At 37.8% G+C, this 17,515-nt stretch overlaps 1 protein-coding gene across 1 annotated transcript in view; it reads left to right on the plus strand.

The window, feature by feature from the left end:
• The first annotated feature begins 16,487 nt into the window (after window positions 1–16,487).
• Window positions 16,488–17,515, plus strand: part of ctnna2 (catenin (cadherin-associated protein), alpha 2) — a 678,725-nt gene continuing 677,697 nt past the window's right edge. Inside the window, exon 1 of the mRNA XM_067441162.1 lies at window positions 16,488–16,711. The gene's annotated coding sequence lies outside the window, so the exon portion shown is untranslated. The remainder of the gene's footprint in view (window positions 16,712–17,515) is intronic.

Consider the following 17,515-nt stretch of genomic DNA (forward strand, 5'->3'; position numbering starts at 1 on the left):
ATTGTGATCCTGTTCAAATGTTGTGAGGGTTGTGGCAGGACACGGAGGAAGTGAAATAGCAAATGGGTGATTTTATATTGCTATTCCAAAATAGAAGGGTCATAACTTGTAAGTCATTATAAATGCAATTGCAAAAAGACTTTGTGTTTCCATTGGAAATTTGGCAGACATGTAACTTACAAGGAAAGGGAAATCCAAATGCAATTGCAAATCACACGTTTTTGCTCCTATTATGTCACAAAGCATGCATGGACAAAATGAAAATGCAATTGCAAATACATTTTGCAATTACTTTTAAATATTGTCTGGAATATCATTCCATACAAAGATTTAACAAAATACTAATGTGGCATGAAGTTCATCACCGTTACATTAACTCGTCCATGCCTCCTGTGTCAGATCTGGGGATGAACCCTTTTTTCCCTTTATTTCTTTTGCTCTAACTATGGTATGATGAAATTATGGGAAATAGCAAGAATATTCTTTCAATATTGCGATGTGAATAATGAATACTAAGCTTTTGATTCCAGCTGTTAATGTGAGTCGTACCTGCAGTCTGACACATTCAATCCAAATTATTTAAGATTTAAGATTGGATACAATAAGATACAAATGTTTCTCAATTGGTTGCTTTTTAGTATCATGTTGAAAATATTTCCAGGTATGTTTTAAAGTATTTGGCTTTTTTATCTATCCAAAATAAAATTAATACTTGTTGTAACAATCAGAATACTTTTTTCCTGTAACATGTATTCAAGTTTATTCAGTCAATATTTGACTGGAATATTTAAGATGTTATCACACAAAGCATAGTTTTAGGTTATCTTATAAAACACTTTTTTTTTTTAACAGTGTAAAGTCTCAATTTTGCTATATAATTAACCAAAATAAGTATTGAGGGTCCCACTTTATATTAGGTGGCCTTACCTACTTTGTACTTACATAAAACAATAAGTGTAATGTAGTTATTGTGTTAATATTATATTGCAAAACACTTTTTGCTGATATTGAGGTGGGATATGGGTAAAGTTAGGGACAGGTAGTATGCACTTAAAAAAAACTAAATTCAGGGGCCAATTGAAATCTTTTTAGTGACTGATCACATCTAACTTTTTCAGTTGCCTAAAACAGGTGGGACAGGTGTGGGTAAGTTTAAGGGTAGGGTTAGGGACAGGTGTGGGTAAGTTTAAGGGTAGGGTAAGGGACAGGTGTGGGTAAGTTTAAGGGTAGGGTAAGGGACAGGTGTGGGTAAGTTTAAGGGTAGGGTAAGGGACAGGTGTGGGTCAGTTTAAGGGTAGGGTAAGGGACAGGTGTGGGTCAGTTTAAGGGTAGGGTAAGGGACAGGTGTGGGTAAGTTTAAGGGGAGGGTAAGGGACAGGTGTTGGTCAGTTTAAGGGGAGGGTAAGGGACAGGTGTGGGTCAGTTTAAGGGTAGGGTAAGGGACAGGTGTGGGTAGGTTTAAGGGGAGGGTAAGGGACAGGTGTGGGTAAGTTTAAGGGGAGGGTAAGGGACAGGTGTGGGTAAGTTTAAGGGGAGGGTAAGGGACAGGTGTGGGTAAGTTTAAGGGGAGGGTAAGGGACAGGTGTGGGTAAGTTTAAGGGGAGGGTAAGGGACAGGTGTGGGTCAGTTTAAGGGGAGGTTAAGGGACAGGTGTGGGTCAGTTTAAGGGTAGGGTAAGGGACAGGTGTGGGTAAGTTTAAGGGTAGGGTAAGGGACAGGTGTGGGTAAGTTTAAGGGTAGGGTAAGGGACAGGTGTGGGTAAGTTTAAGGGTAGGGTAAGGGACAGGTGTGGGTAAATTTAAGGGGAGGGTAAGGGGCAGGTGTGGGTAAGTTTAAGGGGAGGGTAAGGGACAGGTGTGGGTAAGTTTAAGGGAAGGGTAAGGGACAGGTGTGGGTAAGTTTAAGGGTAGGGTAAGGGACAGGTGTGGGTAAGTTTAAGGGTAGGGTAAGGGACAGTTGTGGGTACGTTTAAGGGGAGGGTAAGGGACAGGTGTGGGTCAGTTTAAGGGGAGGGTAAGGGACAGGTGTGGGTAACTTTAAGGGGAAGGTAAGGGACAGGTGTGGGTAAGTTTAAGGGTAGGGTAAGGGACAGGTGTGGGTAAGTTTAAGGGGAGGGTAAGGGACAGGTGTGGGTAAATTTAAGGGTAGGGTAAGGGACAGGTGTGGGTAAGTTTAAGGGAAGGGTAAGGGACAGGTGTGGGTAAGTTTAAGGGTAGGGTAAGGGACAGGTGTGGGTAAGTTTAAGGGTAGGGTAAGGGACAGGTGTGGGTAAGTTTAAGGGGAGGGTAAGGGACAGGTGTGGGTAACTTTAAGGGGAGGGTAAGGGACAGGTGTGGGTAAGTTTAAGGGGAGGGTAAGGGACAGGTGTGGGTAACTTTAAGGGGAGGGTAAGGGACAGGTGTGGGTAACTTTAAGGGGAGGGTAAGGGACAGGTGTGGGTAAGTTTAAGGGTAGGGTAAGGGACAGGTGTGGGTAAGTTTAAGGGGAGGGTAAGGGACAGGTGTGGGTAAATTTAAGGGTAGGGTAAGGGACAGGTGTGGGTAACTTTAAGGGTAGAGTTAGGGACAGGTGTGGGTAAGTTTAAGGGTAAGGTAAGGGACAGGTGTGGGTAAGTTTAAGGGTAGGGTTAGGTGTAAGGGAAGTGTCAACAGTGTAATTATAATGTATAGTACAATGTAAAACATGTATGTACACAATAAGTGCATGGCATCAGATTATTAGTTTATATGTTAGTACAGAGTATAAAGACACCTAATATAAAGGGGGTCAGTACTGAGTAAAAAAAAAGAAGAAAAAAAAGAAACGTATTTAAATATATTTTGGAATAGCCTGCAATTGCAGTGTATTGTATTTTTGTGTATCCCTCTTCAAATACCTGGACACAAAATGTTTGTCAGTTAAGCTAAAAAATCACGTGGTAACATCTAAATTAAATGGTTTTAATCAAGTCACAAATAATATTTGATTGATAAACTACTTAAATGTCCAAATACCTCTTGAAAAGTGTTCACCAATGTGACTAGGCTTTGCAGGTTTGCACATTGTTTATTTTGTAATGTATGTCAGAGACTTGGTAATGGTACATCATAAATCATTCATCATTACATTATGTATATTTAATGTACATTTAACCCATTTGATGGCAGAAGAATGCTCATTGTGCTGTTTAAATGAAGGACATTTTCTCATGATCATATCCTGTGATTGATCCTTGACCGTTAACATTAGCAATAGCTTTTGCTGTCACATGTCCGTGTTGTCCTGTTTAGCTCATGTGGTGTTTTTGTTATTTTCTGGGCATGTGTTTGTCATGTTAAAGTGTGTATTGTTATCTTCAGCCACACCAATGGATTGCATTTATTTTCAAACCGATTTCTCAAACCTTCCCCTCATCTTCCATTGGTTAGCCAAACGGAAAGCACTGATCCATAATCATCCTATTGGTTGAGCCATTTTAAAGGCAGCGTCCTCATTTGTTGGCTGCATATGTCATCAACGATGTCTCATTTAATAAAAGTAGCCATTATAAAATTGGCTGTTATTCCATCTGATGGACAAGTTGATGTAATTTCTGTCTGACTTTGAATGTAATGGTTACTTTGTTGAAGTAAGGCAGCTTCAATAATGTATGTGGTCGACAAATGCAACCTCCAGAAGACAGCCTTTGAAATGAGATGAAGTCAATGCTGCAATTTAACAAATCAATGTAACATATTTCAAAAATTACACACATTTTTTCATGTGTCTTGTTCAGGTTCTTAATTACAATGGGAGTTAACCACAATCCAGTGGTGAATTTTTCAGTGATGTATTTTCTTGTTTATTGTTTTGTGTGAAAGGTTCTCTTATAAGCCAATTTGATTATAGACATAAACCTATCATACTCCATAGGTTTCTAAATATCTTTATTTCATAGTAAGAATACTATAAAAGAGGAGAGAACAGGATGTATTAGAAAGGAATGAATTAAAAACGTAACCCATCACCACAGCCCCTACAGGAATATTACAGGTGTGTGAAACATCTACTGATGGGCCACAGATATAATTTGTTGTTTCATGCATTTCTTCATTATGGTTGATATTTGAGTGGAGACAAGATATATACCATGTATTGACAATCAATAACATTTTGTCTGAAAACTTATATCTTGCATTATGTTTTGTCATATACCACACATTTTCTACCATGTTTTCATTTTAACAAGAAACGTTGTGCAGCACTTTTTTTTTTTATTATTATTATTATATTTTAAAAAAATGAATTAAAGTGTTCGTGTTTGCTTCATTTCATTACCACAATTTTAATCATACATTTTGTATTAAATCATAAATTCAAATGTTAAAACAGACAACATAATTTTCCACTTCATTTTCACATAATTGGGGCCCAAGTATTATTATGGTAAATGGACTGCATTTATAAAGCGCTTTTATCCAAAGCGCTTTACATTTTTGCCTCACATTCACCCATTCATACACAGACGGCGATGTCAGCCATGTAAGGCGCCATCCAGCTCGTCGGGAGCAGCTGGGATTAGGTGTCTTACTCATGGACACTTCGACACTTGGTCAGGTGGAACCGGGGATTGAACCACCAACCTTCTGGTTTGTAGACAACCTACATGAACCACTGAGCCACTGCCGCCCCAATATTTCCTATAATATTATAATTATTACTTGTATTATTATAATAAAATATAAAATTCTTAAACGTTTTATGAGTTCAATTGACTAGACATTCTTTAATGGCACTCCCTTAAAATGGAATACTGAAAACACAATGTATTTTTGTTCAACTTTTAAAGGCCCACTGAAGTGCCTTGAAATGCGCCGCATTATTCAATGTGTTGACGTAATTTCCCCTGAAATGGCTCCAGCTGTTAGCAGCCCCTCCCCTTTTTTGAAACAGCCAATAGCGTTTTGTTAATAATATCAGTTTGACTAAAGCCTTTCTGTTTGGTAAAGCCAGTTTCCTCTAACCGTTTGAATCTTTATATGAACATTTGAATCTTTATTTGAGGTTTGAAAACAAACACGGAAGAGAAGACAATGCTGAATAAAGTCCTATTTTTTAATATTTTTAGACCAAAATGTATTGTCGACGCTTCAAAAGAGTCTAACTAACCAACTGATACATATGGACTACTTTGATGATGTTTTCCTTACCTTCTGGACGTGGACAGCAAGTGGGCATACACTTACATTCGAAGGACAGAAAGCCCTCGGACTAAATCTAAAATATCTTAAACTGTGTTCAGAGGATGAACAGAGGTCTTACGGGTGTGGAACGACTTTGGGGTGAGTCATTAATGAAAGAAATTTCATTTTTGGGTGAACTAACCCTTTAAGGGTGAAAAAAAAAACTTCAATTCTGATTTCACTGGGCCTTTAATACATTTTACTTTTAAATAGGGTTTGGACAAAAAAGTAGGCTCTCATATAGTGCATGAATACTGAATTGAGGCCTCTTTTACATCTTCTTACACTAAATCACGCAAAATGACGTCAAAATATCCTTGTAAACACAGTCGATTACGTCTTAAGTGAACATAAATAGTTGAGAAAGAAAACATGTGTAACAGCATATTGGATCCATGGGAATCGTTAAGAATTGGAATCGATAAGCAGAATCAGAATCACAAATTTGAATAATACCCAACCCTACTTTTTAATGATAAACATGCTTTTTCGATTGATTTTATTGAATCCAGAAACTGAGAAAAACTAATCAAACAACAAAAAAGAGATTTCATAGGGCCCTAGGAAAAGTTCTAGCTCAGTCTGTAAAATGTAATCTTGTGTAAAACTTCACTTTTCCAGGAAGCCGTCTTTACACATCAATCAGATGTGCTGCAGCTTGTGCCACATTCGGTACATTTATAGAGAGGAAATGCTACGACAGCATTAGTCTCCATCTTTCGCATGGGAAGGAGCTTAGGGAGAATATCCGTCAAACATCACAGAGAAGACGTTTCTAGAGCACTATTTTTGTGTGTCACAGTCACAGGGACTGGGCAGAAAGTGTGGATGGGTCCAAATGTGTGATCATGAGCCCTGCAGTCAAACAGTCACTACTAGCCTACACTTCTGTATGGTCATAGCTCATTGTGACTCTCCTTTAAATGATTCATTCTTCTCATGTTATTAAATCATGAATGCTGTTTAATTCATGACCCAGGTGTCAGGAGACCATGGCCAGAATTCTGCAGTGCCTTGAGTTTTACAAAAAGGGATGTTCTTGCACTCCACTGAAAATGTGTTGTCAAGTCATAGACCCCCACCCCTCTCTCTCCATCTCTCTGTGTGACATCATCAACATCACACATGTTGTTAAAAATGGGAAGCGTTGATTGTTCAGGAAGCAATGTGTTGTCTGACATGTTTCTTGTCCACAACACTACACGAATTTAAGAGTCAAAATAGCATTATCTGACCAAGTGTCCATCATAACAGACAAAAATATTGTTTAATCTGACTCCGGCAGCTATCCAACAGTTCAGCTGCCTTTGTACAGCTTGTTTTAAAGGATTAGATCACACAACAAAGAAAATACTGTAATTTACAATACTTGCCCTCATGTTGTTGCAAACACATGATTGGAACACAAAAGGAGATATTTTGAATGATATACTGGTCATATTTTTTCATGCAATTACAAAGTATGCTAGTCCATATGACTACAGTGTTTTGAAGTCATTCAGAAGCTTTGTGTGATGAACCAATGCAAATTCTTCTGGTAATCTCAAGACAAATTCATACATATTTTACGAGATGGCTAATTCGTACACATTCGTACGATCTCACTTTTTGTCTAAAACCCAGTGATAGGTTTAGGGCTAGGTCATTCGAACGATTTGGGAAACTCGTACAAGATGTATGTTTTAGCAAAAATCATATGAATTCTTACGAGTGAGGTTGTATGAATTAGTGAGAATTTGCCACCTCATAAAATACATAAAATTGCTGTGAGATCAGCTTGGATGAACACAGCAAAGGAATTATTCACATTTATGAGACCTGGACCAAATGACTAATTGAAATGCAGGGTTAGCGTTAACTAAAACTAAAACACATTTTCATAATTAAAATATAATAAACGTTAACTGTCATAAAAAATCCTTCAACTTTGTTGCCTTGGCAGTTGAAATAAGCTAAGTTGAACTACTAAAATAACTAAAACAAAGCTGGAGTGGCTGCCATAGCTGCATGAGAAAGGTAAGGTCATTAGTACTTTGATGAGCACACATCGACCTGAAGCTCTGCTCATGGATGTGGAAGATAATGAACAGCTAGAGTTGGCAGTGATGAATGGCTGTATGGTGGTTTGGACTCTTATGAGTCACAGGGAAAGTGCACTTGGTCAGCTGTGGTTGAAGGGGAACAATTAGCCTGTCACTGGACAAACACACATCACTGGTTGAGCTAATGTTAGACCACTCATACACTGTGGTATTTACACTTAGGGCATCAGAATGGTTTACTTGCACTCTGGGGATATTCCAGAAAGCATGTTATGTAACTTACCGGGATAAGTTTACTCAAGTAAGCGGATAACCCCAACTTTACTTTCAGGGTATGTAGAGTATTGTCTTATCTACTGGTTGTCTTATTGTGGGCTTTGTTAGGGCTAGTTTAAATAAACATAATGAGGGCGGCTCCCTCAGACATCCCGGGTCTTTGGTTAAAATAGCAATTTTCTCACAATTTACAAATAGTTGGAAATATTTGGGATATTGTAAGAACTCAACTAAACTAAATATCTAACACTAGCCTAGTGATTTTTGGATATTTTATTGCAAAAATACTACATAGTGCACATTTAAAACATAATACACATTTAAAAGTGTATTCCTCAGCTGCCACAGAAAAATCACCCACCACTTGCTTTTGAAAACATCCTGTCGTCACTGGCATGCAATGAATCTTGATATAGGCTAGGTTGCGAAGTATCCACTCATTCCATCCTTTAAGTGGGAAGAATTTGTAGGCCTAATTCAAAGGACCCTTCAAATCCGGACAGCCTTTTTCTTTGAATACGGTCTTCAAAGTAAACAACCTCTAAATTGGATTATTACAAAATAAATAGGCTCATTGAAGTCTTCTTGTAATGTCATTGAAAATGAAATTAGAAAGCTGTTCCCCATTTAAAGCTATCCTCAATGATTCAAATAAACAGATTACTGAGTGAAAAAACTGACTGAACTTTTCTTAATGTTTCATGTGGGACACATAAGGATGGCAGTTGACTGGCCATTATGCCGGTCAAGTCTAGGATGAGGCGCCTAATGCCAATGATATTCCTTAGCATGTGAAATATTTGTATGTTGCTGTATTTATTTTATTTATTGTTTTCCTTTTTCCTATTGTTTTTTTTTTTTGTAAATATGTAGGCATATGAAATCCTTACGGGTTTTGTCAGAACAGGCAGCTTCTTCTCACACACAATAACAATTTTTCCTCGTTTTGTATCCACAGGTGTGTGCTGCGACAGAAGCAAAACCACACATTGCCAGAAGCCGAAATTGCAGTCAACACGCCCAGTATTGCATCACTAAATGTACTATTGCAGCCGCCGCACCAGCCCTGTGCTTCCTACAAAATCAAATTGAATTAATTAATCTCCTCCAAAATACTAACGGTAATATAATTCAGCTTAACATATTGGCAAATATATTATTTTCCCTATAAGTCTCTCTGTTTATTACCTTTGTTTTAAACTTTTTATCCCTCCTCTTCGTTTGCTATTTGAAAACTGATAAAGGACTCAGTGGAAGGCTAGTTGGTAGAGCTGGGTGATGATGCAACAATCCTATTGTATGGCTCTGCCGTTTTCGTGTCAAACTGGGCCACATGGTGTCTTTAAACTTGTGTACTCAACAGATGGGCAGGGTATTGAGACCCTCAATGGTCATTTCTGCTAACAGTATATTGCCTATACAAAACAAGTTACATTCATGATTATACTAGTGAATCGTGTTGTTTGAATAGAGTTGAAATTGTAATAATTCCATTTGTAATGTTATTTAATGCATGAACATGGTAACATGAACTAACAAGCATTTTCAGCATTAGTTTAGAGCAGTTCAATCTTAATTTTTACTGTGCATACATACAATCTCTTATGCTCACCAAGCCGGCAAAAATACTGTAAATTATTTAATTTTAAAATAACAGAATATTTTAGCAGCCTTTACTCCAGTCTTCAATAATAATAAAAAATATACATATATACAGTATATAGTGTATTATTATCAGTGTTAAAAACAGTTGTGCTGCTTAAAGTTTTTGTGGAAATTTTGATATTAGAAAGGTATGTTTACACAACAACGATATACTAAAAAATGGAAAAGTTTTTCTTTTGCTTTTTTCACATACAGATGACAACATTGAACATTCACATGGTTCCGCAAGAAGGACTAAAATCGTTGTATTATTCAGCTGTAAAAAAATAAAAATAAATGTATGCCTCCAATTAAACATTTTCTAGTGACTGAGCACATCTAATTTTTTGAGTTGGCCAATCTGGATTTCTGTGAATTGATGCAAACTGAAACATTTAGATGTGATCAGTCACTAGAAAATTTTCAACTGGAGCCCTGATTTTTTTTTTTACAGCGTGCCAGGCCAGTAGATAAAGCACTTTGTAAAGAAACTCTATGTGCCTAATAGACTGAACACGTAATACACAAGCGCATGATGTTACCGTTTTCACAAATTCTTGTTTTTGTTGTTTACATTGAGACTATGACCGTATTGTTTTCAAAAACTTGCACTTTGAAACCCTTTTTCAAAAGCTTGCGTTTTCTGACAGCCCTGCTGTCATGTAAATGATCGGCCAAAACGCATACGCATTTTCCGTTTAAATAGACTTTAAATTACTCTTTCACTTTCAGTCAAATGTGTCCTTGTAAAATAAAAGCACATTTCTAAAGCTACTTTATAAAACTTTCTTTAACTTTTAAACTGCATCGTGTATGCAATTTTTTTTTACATTTCACATAAAATCAACATGTATCTAATAAAAATTGGTACATTTAGATTTAACCTAGATTTAAAAATGCTGTAAAAACATGCTTGCTGATAGTTCATCCTACCTAACGCCTTAACTAATGGCTCTTATTGTTTTTTTTTTTTAAAGCAAGAAATGTGTATTTTGAGCAGAGAGCTTAAACTAATTACTAACTGCAGTTGTAAATATTTTCATGATTTGTTATCATAACTTTTTATCATTTGTCTAATCAACTTAGATAATTAATGTGGTTCAGATAACATAATATTTTGAGTTTATATTTATTAAACCAATCTCCTTGTTTATATTAACTCAAATATTTAATTTCAATGAACTCAAAATTTTAATACAACCAGGTAACTTTTTTTTTTTAAGTTAGCCCAACAATATCTTTGTACAGTGTAAATAAAACATTAAACAGAATTATATGGAGTTATCTTTACAATATGGGCAACAAATAATCAAATGTGCATACTGAACAAACAAACAAAACCAGGTTTGGCTAGGATCGTTGTCTTCTCAATAGCTGATTTGTTCCAGATGAAGAGAGTGGAAAGCAGCAGATGGTGAGTTCTGAGAGGGGTTGGGCAAGACTAAGACTCTCCCTCAGACGGCCATAATCCCCCCACCCCAAAAAAAAAAAAAAAAAACTGGACTGCACACTAAAATCCTAACTCTCAGACAGTCTGAGCAGGTCTGCTGTGGTGCAGGCAGTGGTGTGTGACCACGTATTTTACCATTGTAGGACAGAAGGTAAAGGGTAATAGTGCACAAGCTTTATATTATTTATTACTAAACCTGTGCTGACCTCCATCGGTTAATTTTCGCTGACTTCAGCAACCATTTTTATGTTTATTGTGTCCCAAAGGGTGACTTAATTTTGACTGGAGCTCAAGTCCTGGAACTCACTTAATCATGTTTCCAATGCAAAGCATAACCTTAGATCTTTGTAATTGCCTACTTACTCTGGGCTGTGCTATTTGTCTTAGAATTCAGCAGACGTACTGTGCTCAAGTGGAAGCCTGTGTAGTATTGATGAGCATGTGTCTGTAAACATAACCTGAAATGTGATGCAACTGAAGCAGAACATTGCTCATGACCTTCAGATTTTGTGGTGAAGTAGTTACTTAGTCATTTACAAGTGCAAATTTACTGTGCATTAATTCTAATGAGCCAAACAGGATAGCTGAAGGGCAACTCTTGATTTACAGTACATCAGTCAAACTGTACTGTGATCAGAGGTTATGTAGTGTGCAGAACTCCATGTGACATGCTGTTAGTTGCTACTTGAAAAATGTGATACGTTATAGTAATTGGTTGGCCATTCTTAATGGGAAAGAGCCAAAGCAACATTGCTCTGCAAAACTGCCTGGAAACATTGCTCAAAATAGTTCCCCCTTGAATCATCACCTTTAGAGTCTGTTCATTTTAATTGTTTGTATGTTTAATCTTAATTGTTTATGATTTAGGTGAGATTATCTGGAATGCTTTGAGAACCAAAAAAAGAAAAAAAAATAGCTGAACAGGGTTTGAAACATTATTTAAATTTAGGACTTCAATGATTAGTTTGACTAAAAATAAAAATGTGGTCATTATTTACTCACCTTTATATAAAATTCCAACCCTGTATGATTAACTTTTATTCTGTAGGATAAAAAAAGAAGAGATATTCCCCCTCCAGTGAGTTCGGTGTTGACGTCTTTAACCAAATCTATGGATGGAATGTACAGAGGTAGTGACGATTGAGGATTATGGTGAGAAAAAAATGTGGAATGGGAAGAAACTATGTTAATGCTTTTTCATTCTCTCAGAAAAGTATTGCGTTCCCCCAAGAAAGTTGGTGATTGTGATTTCACCAAGTACAAACTGTTTCTGGATTAACATCTTTACTGATCATAGAACAATATTCCAATCAGCCATTTAGATTTGAGGGACACGTTTACAGTTTTATGTCAAGTTTATGCTTACAACCAGGGTTTGGTTCTTCTACATCAGTGTTATTAACTAATTTCCCTCTGGTTTTAGGAGTGAGTTGTGCTTAGGGGTATAGGGTTAAGGTTAGGACTGCATTTTATGACATATGTTCCAGGATCAACAAAATATGTTGACTTAGGAACGTCTTACTTGGCAAATCACAGAGACCAAGAAAGCTTGTGTTCACTCACAAAATGTTGAGTTCTTTGCAAGCAAATGCAAAGATTCTTGGATGGGAATGCCAAATGGTTGTGTGAGAATGCAAAAGCATTGAAATGTACACTATACTGCCAAAAGTTGGGACGCCTCCCTTTAGGAACTGTAATGATATCCCATTCTTAATCTAAAGTTTAATATGGTGTTGGCCCACCCTTTGCAGTCATAACAGCTTCGACTCTTCTGGGAAGGCTTTCCACAAGGTTTAGGAGTGCGTTTATGGGATTGACCAATCTTCTAGAAGTGCATTTTTGAGGTCAGGCACTGATGTTGGAAGAGATGGTCTGGCTCAGAGTCTCCTCTCTAATTTAAACCAAAGGTGTTCTTTCGGGTTGAGGTCAGGGCTCTGTGCAGGTCAGTCAAGTTCTTCCACACCAAACTTGCTCATCCATGTCTTTGTGGACCTTGATTTGTGATAGAAATGAACACATGTAATGGGTAATGCAGGCAATGCTGAGAACTAGCACTTCAGATAGTCACTTAGCTGAGACACCAACCTTTCCCACCTTTCCCGCCAAATCAAGCTCAGCTTCTTCTACGCAATGGTAGAGTCTGTTCTCCTCTATGGCAGTGAATGCTGGACCCTGAATCCTACCTTAGAGAAGTCCCTGGGCGGGTGCTACACCAGGATGCTGCCGTGCAGTGCTTAACTTCAGCAAGAGTGAGCATGTAACCAATAAAATCCTGTATGAGGGAGTACCAAGAGTGAGCAATAAGATTCCTGTGAGGAGAATGAGACTTGCAGGACATTGCCGAAGGAATCGAGAGCTGCCAGCCAGCAAGCTGGTGCTCTGGGAACCAACACATGGCCATCGGTCAAGAGGACGTCCCACACTAACGTACGTGGACATACTCAAGAGGGATGCAGGAGCCCAGAGCACCAATGAACTGGCCAGATGCATGGAGAATCGGGATGACTGGAGGCAACGATGGAAGACTCGTCTGAGGACGACCTAGAGAGAGAGGGTAACAGAGTTTGCAGAATACTGTCAATTGGAGAACACAAGGGACGAAGAACTGGAGACGAGAAAGGTGTAGAAGGAAGACGATGGTGTTTCATGAGTATCAGGTAAGGAGTCCATGTATGTTTGACGAGACCAGACAATGGGTGCATTTACATGCACACCAGTAAGCTGATAACTCCAAAAAATCAGCGTATTGAAATAACCAGTTTTCCCCTGTTCACATGCAAACCAGTAAACGGACAACACAACTTAACCGCGTTTACATGACTATTTATAAACGGGGTTATTTCCTTGTAGTGCCGACAAAAATAATAATGTCCATATATCTGACTCTGAGTTTTTCAAATGTTGCCTCAGTTGTGATGTTGTGACGCACCCAATGAAGTTTAGGGAGAGTGTGCTTATAAAGTGTCTGTGATGATGGGGTGCAGGTGATCAGTACTCTGGTGATTGTGAACGAGTGGGCGGAGCATGAAGATCTGTTGATGATGTATGTCTTATGGTGGATGATGGCTGTGACTCTGTGAAAGAGTGTAACTAAACAAAAAAATGCACTGTATCCACCTGTATAGATCCAACATGGAATCCCAACTCGTCACAGATTGACGCTTGGTCAGGACCCATCTGCGTCAATTTTTAACACACAGGGTACCCCTTTAGCATAATTTTTTAAAAAGAAGGCTCCATTGATTTCAATTCTTTGCCTAATACGTCAGTTTAAGATGCATTTAATTCTTTGCATTGTAAAAGTAAACATGATTTTATGTATATTTATTGGCTACTTTTATATTTTGGAGCCTAAACCTACCCACTTCTCAACAAACAGTATAAAAGTATTAACTCATGTTGCATTCCAAGTCTAAGAGTCCATCTTAATGTTTTAATCTCTGAAATGATGATTCTGCCGCTCTGTGAACGAACTCATTCATATCTCATTCAAATGATACACACCACTCTTTAGCATGACGCAATGGGTCACACGACACACGAGAGCCAATGACGCTTTGCAATCAATGCTGATGCAATAACGCAATTGGTCATGAGGCATACTAGAGCCAATAGAATTTCACCATGAAATCTGACATAACGTTTCTTCAGGCGGCAATTTTAAAAATTTGATGTGTGCATGATCTTCGGCGGATGGAGACGCTGATCGCTTTTGGGGATTTTCTTCACACAAATCAATTGTTAGCCTCGGAACTCTTGGAATATTTGTACTTTAAAAAAAATTGTGCATGCAGTCGTATCTGCCTGCTTTATCCTGTTTTTTATATTATATAATACACAAACAGGTAGGTTTAGGGATTGGATGGGGTTGGGTTACATTAAAACATTTATAACTAGCCTAAATAAAAAGTAAATAAAAATATACTCCAACATGTCATAATGGCAAAATCATAACCCAATATATAATTTCATTATGATGATATGCCCAAAGCATCTGTGTGTGACGCTAAAGGTTTCTTATTGAAATAAAGCACCCTGCTCGTCGGAAAATGATGCTAAAGGGGTAGCATGTGTTTTAAAATCTGATGCAGAGGGGTCCTGACCAAGTGTCAATATGTGAAGAGCTGGGAGTGAGATCGTGTTGATAGATCTGCTATGGGGTAACTCATGTTTGTACAGCAGCAGCATGTCTTACTTGCTCACAGGAGCGTGTCATGTATGTACTGGCAGTAGCAAGTCCCATACTTGCTCTGCAGCAATAAAAGCAGCAGCAGCAGCGTAGCAGATCTATTCCGTCAAGACCAAATATATGGACATTGTCATACCCATTGCCATGCCCAACACTTCGAGAGTTGTCATGACAGAAATATAAATTGATGATTGCGAGGTACAAAGTTATAAAGAAAAAAAGATAATTCCATACGAACAAGTTCGAATCATGAACAAATAATTTAGATGAGTTTTGCAACAGATCAGTTATTTGAAAAGATCTGACTTAGTCCAAAATTGCATACAGTATATCATGATCATTTACTCATGATTTTTAGAAATGATTTAACCTTCCAAAATGTCTTTCTCTTCCAACAGGCAGAAGGTGTTCCTGCTGCACAGGTATACTCGCTTACAGCTTTATGAATATGTAAACCTCTTACTTATTCAGCACATTTATTATGCATACTGCCAATCTCTGGCAGAGGTAGAAGTGTGCATATCGGCAAAAAAAGTAAAAAAAAAAAAAAAAAAAAAAAAAGTAAGGCTTTATAATGGCTTTAGACCATTCTTTAAAAAATAAATGATTTAATCAGATTTGCGAGAATCAGTGAAATCACATTTCAAAATACTTGGACTAATTGATACAATCAAATTGCAATACTGCTTTAATTCTCAAAGAAACTGTGAAGAGCTGGTCAGGATTTGTGTGGCATTTTTATGAATATATTGTCCCTGTGGTCTTGACAGCCGTCTGACGTATAACTGGCACAGCAAGACACAGCATGGCGAACATACGCCTGAAAGAACAATGATGTCCACAACCCTGGGTTCACTGGGGATAGAGAGTGGCCTATATTCAAACAATTTATAAAAATAGTTCTCACAGATATTGAAGATTATGTAATTTACTCACTCTCATGTTGATGTAACCATATGGTTGTTATATATGAGCAAACACATTTTTTTTTTTTTTTGTAGTTTTTTTTTCTCGGAATCTTTACTTCTCTTTTCTATGCAACAGCAGTTACTTGAACCATAAACAACTTTTGAGAAACCTCACCAATAAAAATAGATAGATAGATAGATAGATAGATAGATAGATAGATAGATAGATAGATAGATAGATAGATAGATAGATAGATAGATAGATAGATAGATAGATAGATAGATAGATAGATAGATAGATAGATATAATGAGCATTAAATTGCTCCGCTATGCAAATATCATTATTGGCCATTAAGCCTATATAGGCCTACTGCATAACATTTTGCTCTTTTTTGGTACTTTTATTTATACGTAATAAAAGAAACAAAAATTGATTGATTTTATCCGAGATTGGTGTTTGTAAGGTGTGATTTCCATGAACACGAACACAGTAGGTCTGTTTCCCCGAAAGCTAATAAAATACACAATTCAAAGCAGTGGAAAACTCAGAACAAGCATACATCACCGAGCACGCGCTCCATCCTCCAGCTGAGCATCACTTTAACAAAGATGCGCAGCACCATCTTCGCTCCGCCTATCCCAGGCTGCGCTCATTCTCGCCGCGTTCACAGCGCAGGCGCACAAGAGAGCCTCCGCGCGGCTCACTATTTAGCAAGGAGGGAGCGCGCATACTCAGCACCTGTCGTGTTTGTGGCTGGGGATTCAGTGGGAGGGGTCATTATTTGGCAGGGAGCGGCAGAGAGACGAGCATTTCCTAGATACCCACAGCAACGCGTGGATTCATTCTGCTTCCATCACTTCAGAGGCGAGCCGGCGGATTTTTTAGGGGTTGTTTCAACTTACTGGCCAGGTTTGGAAAGCCGTCCATTTGGAAATAACTCAAACAATCGTATTTCCTCGGAAGTGTTTTGTTCCTGCACCGGGGCTGTCATCGCTGAAGGTAAGATCAATGGAAGCCACTTTGGAACAAGAACCCGTTATTAGATGTGTCAGAAAGGCGAGGCTTTTAGCCTTTTTGTGCTGATTATCAGAAGTCAAATAGGGGGAGAAAATATCAGATGTCAGATTAGAGATACATAGGTAAATTCCATGAAGCGATTGTCTAATGCATCCCTCAGCTGTATAAATACAGTTATTCCAGCACCGATGTGATGGCCAGTGCCTCCCATCTGCAGCCTGCTAGCATACCGGCTAACCAGCCCATATTATGTTAAATAATGGTTTGCTTTTAAAAGAATAATAACAGAATATTGTCCGCATGATGACGGGCGTTGTTTTGCATACGTATGGTGTATTGTAATAATATGAAAGCAGTGGTTCGCGGTCTGCAGACCTTCTCTCCTTTTTGCCGGAGCGACTCCCGTCTTAATGTCCCATTATTCTTTGTCTGCAAATACTACTATTGTGCTCTATTTTACATTTAAATGATAGGTTGAAGAGGCTTTTGGGATCTGAACGTTTATAAGAAGTAAATAATAAAGTTTTGTAAAAACATACAACTTTGGGCTTACATTGAGATATTTTGCCGGTTCTTTGCTGGATGAAAGCCCAGTGTTAGAAAATTAACTTTTTTATTTATTGTAAAAGGTTACTTGTGTCCAGGAACTGGTTTACAAAAATATATTTTTGTAGCTGTTATAAACCTTCTAAAAGCAGAAAGAAAATAATAATAACAATAATAATAATAATAGGTAATAATAATAATAATTGCTACATGGCGTGTTATCAATATGTCAAATAGGCT

Source organism: Pseudorasbora parva, chromosome 4 (genome assembly GCF_024679245.1).
Source record: "Pseudorasbora parva isolate DD20220531a chromosome 4, ASM2467924v1, whole genome shotgun sequence".
Lineage (NCBI taxonomy): Eukaryota > Metazoa > Chordata > Actinopteri > Cypriniformes > Gobionidae > Pseudorasbora > Pseudorasbora parva.